This window comes from Durio zibethinus, chromosome 20 (genome assembly GCF_047325235.1).
Source record: "Durio zibethinus cultivar Kanyao isolate XHJ-2024 chromosome 20, ASM4732523v1, whole genome shotgun sequence".
NCBI classification, from domain to species: domain Eukaryota; kingdom Viridiplantae; phylum Streptophyta; class Magnoliopsida; order Malvales; family Malvaceae; genus Durio; species Durio zibethinus.
In genome coordinates this window covers 1,660,440-1,668,644 of record NC_143181.1, presented here as the reverse complement: position 1 = coordinate 1,668,644, position 8,205 = coordinate 1,660,440, and the positions used below count along the sequence as shown (strand labels likewise).

At 33.0% G+C, this 8,205-nt stretch overlaps 1 non-coding gene and 1 pseudogene across 1 annotated transcript; one reads left to right on the top strand and one right to left on the bottom strand.

Annotated features, from left to right (window-relative positions):
• The first annotated feature begins 1,665 nt into the window (after positions 1 to 1,665).
• TRNAA-AGC (transfer RNA alanine (anticodon AGC)) lies at positions 1,666 to 1,738 on the top strand. Its single transcript has one exon. It is a non-coding gene; the product is annotated as a tRNA-Ala (tRNA).
• A 2,318-nt stretch (positions 1,739 to 4,056) lies between these two features.
• On the bottom strand, positions 4,057 to 4,577 carry LOC111314810 (protein RADIALIS-like 3 pseudogene; annotated as a pseudogene).
• Between the last annotated feature and the right edge of the window lie 3,628 nt (positions 4,578 to 8,205).

Here is an 8,205-nt window from a genome sequence, read left to right as displayed (position 1 = left end):
TGCAGGTGCCGGTGCGTTTTCTGGTGCCGATGCCGATGACATTGATTCCTTAGGAGACAGCAAGCCAAAACCCCTGAACATAACAGCAAAAACCAGTGATGACAAAACCAAGAAAGCAATACCAAATGAGTATTTAATTACTAAATTAAATAGGATTATCAATTGGTAAAATAATTTTTTACCTGAGCTTGTCCTTCGCCTAGTCAGTCCACGACCAGCTGGTCTCCTTCACACTCTCCTCGGCATTTCCTGCCGAATTTGACAAGGTCTGGGCGGCATCTTTAAACGCTGAAGAAACCTTGTTTATCTGTTCCGGGGAAAAGATGTCTTCTCCCACCACGGACTGGATAGATAGAACCAGGGCCAATGAGAATACAAGAAGCAAAGCAATCTTTACCATCTTTTCGTTCTTTTTATAAGTTCAAGCTTGAAAAAAAAAAAAAAAACCTAATGAAATTTTTTAAAAAACAAAGCAAATGTGAATGTGAGTGCTTAAGGATTTTAATCTGGGTGAAATATATAGTGTTTGGGAGGAAACATTTGCGGCGAATCCAGGGCCTGGTGACTGCTGGGGCACCCAAATGGCCAAACACGAGTAAGGAGATAGCTTTTCTCAACATTTTCAACGGTCGCGTCTTCCGCGGTTAATTAGTGATTTTCATTTTCTTTTCTTTGTTTAGTACATGATGGTCTCCGAGAGTCCGAGCCATTGTAACTCTGCATCTACACCCCATACAGGCTGCCTTATTCGTGCAAAGAAAATTCGATAATTTATTTGGACCAAATAACATTATATGTTAGCGAATTATTTGTTTTTGACTTGTAAAATATATTAAAACCAAATTAGTTGTCATTAACTATACTTTACTTGAAAAAAATAAAAATTATTTTATATTTAAAAAAGTAGATGGAATTGTTCTTACAATTTTAATTATGATATAGTTTTGGTGATATTTTAGGATATATTAGTTTCACACTTCTAATATATATACTTATTTCGCTCATATTTATTTGTCTTGATTTTTACCGAGTTTAAGAAAAAAATTTTAATTTAATATATTTAATATTAAAATTATTTTTTTAATAATTTTTAATGTTAAAAAGTTAAAAAATTCATAAAAAATAATTTTAAAATTTTAAAAAGTCAGAATTTTAAATGTTAAAAAAATAATAAAACATATTTTTGGGACATCCAAAAAAAAAAAGATAAACAAAAAAATGAAACAGAGAAAGTAACACATTTGAAATCCAAAAACCCAAATCTTTCAAAGGAAAGTGGTTCCAAACTCTTGATTGACTTTTATTATTTATAAATATGAAAAATTAGGTGAGCTTTAGAAATTAGGTTAGCTCTTATTTTGTCAAGTATGAGTTGAAATGTTTACATAAAATTAGAAAACGACATGTCTTTCAAAATCTTATGATGACATTGTTGATAATTAAGTTTTGTCTTTTTAAATTGGTGACACTTTTTAAAAATATTAAGTTTTGTTGACCATAAGCCCTAATATAGTTAACATCGTAAAAATATTATCTCATTCCAATATGTTACACTTTTTTTTTTAAAAATTATTACTTCTAAATGTCATTTTATATGTTTTATTAAAATGATAAATTTAAATGGTTCATCAAAGATAAAAATCATTTAATCATGCTAGAGTAAATGGGGATGTAGCTCAGATGGTAGAGCGCTCGCTTAGCATGCGAGAGGTACGGGGATCGATACCCCGCATCTCCATATTTTTAATCGACGACGCATTTTCCATTTTCGAATTCTTTATATTTCCCGCCTTTCCATCTGCCTTAAAACCACGCCGATTCGCTTCTCTATTTCGTTTCTTTGATTTTTAGTCTCTTTCATTCCCTCACAAAACCAATAGCTCCTTATTTCCCTTTTTCCCAGATCCCTCATTCTGTTAATTATAATCGAGATTTTCAGTTAATTTCTTGATTGGCTCCATCTCCTCAGATTCAGAGTGCAAATTTGGAAGGCTGGAATTCAAAAAAGGTCAGGTGTTAAGCTTCTTTTCCATTGCCGTTATTTGATTTGATAATGATAATGACAAAATTTTGTGTTTTATGTTTTAAATCCCATGCGATTACGAAACAAGAATCGAAATCTAATTTATGCTTGATGAACAACCGTTCCCCTGTTCTTAATGGTGAAAAAGAAAAGGAAAACTGATTGGTTCCTTCAATGTTTGTGATAAAGAAGCATGATTATTTCTTTATTTTTATTTTGTTTTTTTTAAATGGATCCTGTGCTGATCTCTTCAGTCTTAGCTACGTAATCTTTATCCAAAAATTTAAATATTATTTTCTACTTTTTTTTTTAATTTTTATTTTCCTCTTAATCGGGTGATTCGTTTATTGTATTTCTCTGGAAAAAATTAACAAAGAAGGTGAAGAGATCATTGATTTTAACAGACAAAACACAGAATATTTAGGTAATATTTAATGCATAAAATGATAATTATAATAAGATGAAAATTATTTTATATTATATTTGATTTGTCTATAAAAAAAAGGATAGTATTGCAAAAAAAGTTAATTATATTGTTGATATAAAATTATTCAATCTTTTCAAAATGAAAATGATTATATTTAATTCATGATATTGAATTTTTATGTTTTATTATATTTTTAAAAATTATATTAATAATTTAAATTTAATCAATAAATAAATTATATTATTTTAATTTTTACATATATCAAATAAAAGATAATATGATATTTTTTAATCTAATTTTTTTCGCAATATCATATTATTTTAATGTATTATAATCTTGTATATCAAATACATATTTAAATAGTAATATTTTTATTTGAAACTAGAAAATCCAGTACAATACTTACAAGCTTAGTAATTATAGAGTTCAATTTTTTGTTATATTAACAAAAGAACTCGATGTAGCATGCACACTTAAAAAGAGCCAAATTAAGATAGGGAGAATCACGATTCACATTCTCGACTTTTTTTTTTTTTTTAGGTTTTTACAGATCCTCTGGCAATGCAGCCGAAACTTGTTCTTCATTGGAGCTTCAGGTTCTTCAGAAAACCTGGGAAGGATTTGAAAGTACAAAGAGCATTAGAGTAATTAAAAATTGGATTATTATAAGAGGAAGAACATGTGCAAATGCCCATCTATGTTCGCTGAAGCATTGAACATTAGTTTCATGATCCAAGAAAAACCAGTGTCATAAGAGTCAAGTCTAGCGATTACTAATGATGGGTTATGGAGGAATTTGGAATTGAAAAAAAAGAGTTACGTCAGACATGATATGAGTGGCATCGATTTCATTATTTATTTTATGATATTGGGTTCAATGCTCTCGAATTAAATATAGGACCATGTGCATGTGTGCTAAAGAAAAGAGGATTAGATTTCATGTGGGCTTTTTGTTAGTAAGTTGAAATAGGGTATGGATAGAGTACTATAGAAAATAATATAAAGTAATAAAAAAATTTTTGTGGGGAGATAGGTATCGGTGTTTGGTTTGAACTCTAGCTAACAGAAAAGGAAAGGTGAGTGCATGACATGTTAGAGGAAACATGGATGATTACAACCGTTTTAAAACATGGATGATCACATTTTTTTTAATATGATTTTGAACAACATACCATGAATCCTAGCTAGGTACGAACACTGGATAACATTGTTTAAATGATTTCCAATGTAACCAAAAAAGGGAGAGGGTTACATAATTATTTGGGAAGGAAGGCAAAAGAAATCCCTTATATAGTTTCTATTATATGATGCATTTTGGAGCTTGAGGGTACGTCCATGTTTCATGTTAGGAGTGTCCTATAGAAACTAAGGTTTTTTTGACTGCTCATCAACATGGTGAATCATAACCTTTTGGAAGAGTTGAATACATGGAAGTTTTCTCAAGTTTTTCAGATTTCTATTGGCTTCGTGAAGACCTAGGTTCCATGCCCTGCCTCGTCCTTGTCATCAGTTGATGGCATTTGGCATTTAACAAGAAATCCTAAGAAAGAAGGCTCTTTGAAGATTGTGGTTTTGCTAGTTTATTGATAGAGAATAGTATGTTGAGCCAGAAAATAGAGTTGCATGAGTAATAGTTTTCAAGTGGAAATGACTCAAAGATGTAGAAATGAGAATTAAGTTTGCAAATGGGAGATAGCTACTAATACTCTACCTTTGCTCACCTTTGCTCACCAGCAATTCATCTTCTGTTACTCCCAGTGCTTTTGTAATTGGGTATAGGGATTTGACCAGATTCAATATGCATGAGATCCGTCACGAGGATCTCATAGTGCTGTCTTACTTCCTCGGCTGATTTGCCTCCCACAGCAGCGGCCACTTTGTGCCAGCGGTCTGGAGTGTCCTTGTCATATACAGCAAGTGCCTTTTCAAATAGCTTGTTTTGCTTTGGAGTCCAGTAGGATTTAGAATCACGTGAAGAAGTCGTAGAGCTTGATTCCATTACTACTTTGGGGCCGGATGAATGAAAACAAAGAGGAATATGATAAAGCTTGGATGAGTTGGATGTGAAGATGAACAAAAGTTGGAGAAGAGGAATGTTTGTCTTTGGATATGAGATTGCCAACAAAAGAGAAAGAAGCTAGGAAGGAAAAAGAGATTGCTGCCTCAGTCAAAGGAGAAGACTGAAGTCAAGGGCTGGTATGGGTAAGAAATTGCAATTCTCACTACTTATAAGGAGCAACGGCGGTGGAGTTGTGCAAGTTGGCCAATATATATATATATATTGGCTACAACAAGATGCGATTCGCTTGCCGAAGCAAGGCTTTGATGGACAAGAATCAGTGTCAGAAAACTAACTCTTTACAAAAGTCTTATTCTTGTCTTTTAAAATCTCATCAACACCAAGTTGATTTCTTTGAGAATTTATCAGATGGTGGGGATTAGATCCCAAAAAAAGTCTATCCATTAGCATAGATGCTCCAACAATCTGACCCTTAACCCTTCTTTCGAGACCCGCAAAATATACAGTAAGATATTCTGCCATTTTTTGAGTGGGAAGACAGGATTGTGATTTCTTCCCTCTCTTATTTGCCAACTTGGTAAAATATACTCCATTTACAAGGTACTCTTATTTATGTTTTATTCTTCTTTTCTCAAAATATTATCGAGAAAAATATTGCTAATAGCGGCGATCTGATGGTAAATGTCACCTGATACTAGCTGAGAATGGTAAGGATGAAAGGGGCTGTGATTCAATTTGACGGTCTGATCAGAAGCTCCTGTAGCAGGATCGTGAACTTCATAGATGGCAAAGGATGATTCGCTTCTCTCATTTTCGATTGTGTCTCGTATCTTTTAAACACTTGATTAACGTCTCTCCAATTGCTAAAGACAGCTGGGACCTCATGATTTTTGGACTTTGGGCAGTGTGGCTGGTCAAGTTGATTCTTGAATTTAGTGCATCATTGATGCGGGAACTTGGAATATGGAGATTTGGCTTCTGAACAACATTCCATAGCTTTTTCCCGCCCGGCAGTTTGCTGAATAGTCTTTGTCTTCCTACTGCTAAATTTCAACAGGTCTACCTCTTTTACAGGATCCTGTGTCAGTTTTTGAGTAGGAGTGGCAGCTTACTTCCTGCCATGTTGCTCTGCCTTCACTACCTTTCTCTCTTTCTTTTCAACGGAGTTCTATAATTAATTTAATTAGTCTAGCGTTGTTGTTTTCATTAAAAAAAAAATTAGAATTGAAAAATTGTATTTAAAAAGCATCATAAAAAATGTGATTAAAAATTATAAATGTTTGAAATAAGTATGAAAAAAAGAAGATTTGTATACAAAAATAAAATATTAAAAATATGGAGATAACTAGGATGTTATAATGCGATTTAAATTTGAAAAATTAAAATTTTAAATTAAAAAGTCACATTTTTTATTTTTTAATATTGCGGTTGAATTAAAAATATAAAAGAATTTATAATCATAATCAATCATTGAATAATCAAGAACTTAAAATTTAACTAAACAAATTTCACTTGAAATTGAATTAAATTCATGCACAATAAAATTTGAATTTAAAACCTTAAAATTTTTTAATCTTCTTTTTCATCATTAAGCTAAAGTTTCATTTGATGAATCAAAACTAATTTTTTAATAATAATAGACTGTTAAAATTGTATAGAGTTTTTAAGTTGGCTAATATCTTAAACGAGTTACAAGATAGTTCTTTGTTTCGTCGAAGAAAGACTTTTCTCGGTAATAAAAGACTTGCACGACTTACTACGACAATTCTTTGTTTCGTCAACTCTTGCCATATGAGTAAACGGTTCTTTGGGAAAATGTGGTCAGATATAGCCAGAACAATCAAATCAACTCATTGAAAGATCAATGAGTGATTCAATTTTGCTTATTTCCATTCGTTTTTTCTAGTTTTGGTGAATCAAGCAAGATGTGGAAGATTTAATTAAAACGTTATAATGGTTTCCATTACAGAATATAATGATAGCATTATTAATATCTGTTTAGGAAAACATAGAAATGAGTATTACTGGGGATCTCATCTAAAAGAACAATTTAATGGCTAACATAACTATTTTGAACCTTTTATCTTAAAATTTATTTTTTGGGGGTAAATATTTTCATTTTACATTGTTGGATGTCGGAAGGGGGGGGGGGGGATATTTAGAAAAGTTGCTTGGTTCTTAACTTTATATTGGCCATATGCAGTCAGAGGAGGGGCATGACATAACGGCGTAAATGCGCTAGAAATCCACAACAAGATACTCCATATCTTTTGATATTTACAATCCTTATCATCTCAAATTCTCAGGTCTCCTCAGGCGAAAGTTATGCCAGTGGGTTCCTTTCCAGTTTCCTTGTGGAAAACGTCGCCTTGTGGTCCTTTCTTATGATTGGAGCTGTTAAATTTGTGTGGGTTCATAAGATCAAATGGATTTGCCTTTGCCCCAAAGCATATTCCAAAGTCTAACTATTGGCTTTTCTGGTAGCTTTTTCGGATATTGAATGCCACAGCAAAGATCAAAACCTTTTAAGCCCCTGGAGGAGTCTACTCCACTGATATACCATCCACTCGTTTTGGTATTAAAGACGTGAGGACCACTCTTAGAGGGAATCTTTGAGTAAAGCAAGGAAAAGTATTTTTGAAAACTTATTTTTCATGTCGTTGGAAGAAAGTGGAAAAAGTGTGTCAGCTCATGGTATGTTATCATGAGCAGGCTTGATGTTCGTGCCGCAACCAATGGAGTTGAATTGTAAAATCTTGTAGCTTGAAGTGTACAGGCTTTTTGTCGTGTTGATATAGATTAAATTATTTGGCTACCAAATAAAGTTCTTCATCGAATGGCTTGGCCTTGGTTTTTATTCTGATAGAGAAGATATGGGCATAGGTCAGAGATTTGTGAGTAGTTGAACTTTTAGTGTTGTTCCTCAATGATGAATACGAGAAAGATTCTGAAGTGCCTTTCTTCTTTCTATGTTTTTCTGGTGTAACGGTAGATTTAGGAATTTTTTTTTTAGTGTCCACTTATATAATATGTCATAAACACTTCACCTTCAAACATGGATCTGCAGCTGCCTCCTTGGCCACCAAATCCTCCGTTTTGAAACAAAGAGGTTAAAATCCTTGCTTGGGAGCTTATAGTGGCAGTAGTCACCAAGGAACTACAAAGTATTTCTGTTGGCATTGATCCTCTAATGTTAAATTTTTCTATAACTTTGCTCATTGGCTCCTTCCATTGATGTCCGAGTAAACCAGCATTATAGATGGATTCAATTACAATACTCGAAAGGACTACGCCTGTGATATTTCTAGTGAGCAAACAGCAATTTCGGATTGTCTATTGGCAATCAGCACGTTATGCAACTGCTTATCGTGCGGTTTAAGACCAAATAATAATAAAATATCAATTGAAAATTACATGAATTGCAATTCTTCAAATTTCCTTTGTTTCAAAGTAGCAATAACGTGGATTGGTTAAGAATATATTAATTTGTTTTCATTCCAAGTCCACTATAGGGTCGTCGAGATGTTCTATAGTCTTTTTGTTTATTGGTTATTGTTTCAAATATCGTGTTTTGCATATCAGTCTACCACCTAGCCTAGTTGCATAAGTCGATTTGACACCCAGCTTGTTTCGTGGCCGTTTTCCTTGGCGGCTGGCGCACGCCTAAGAAACTAAACTAATACGAGTACTTGTCCAAAGGTTGTACATGCTGCTCTTACTACTGTTGACCGTGGA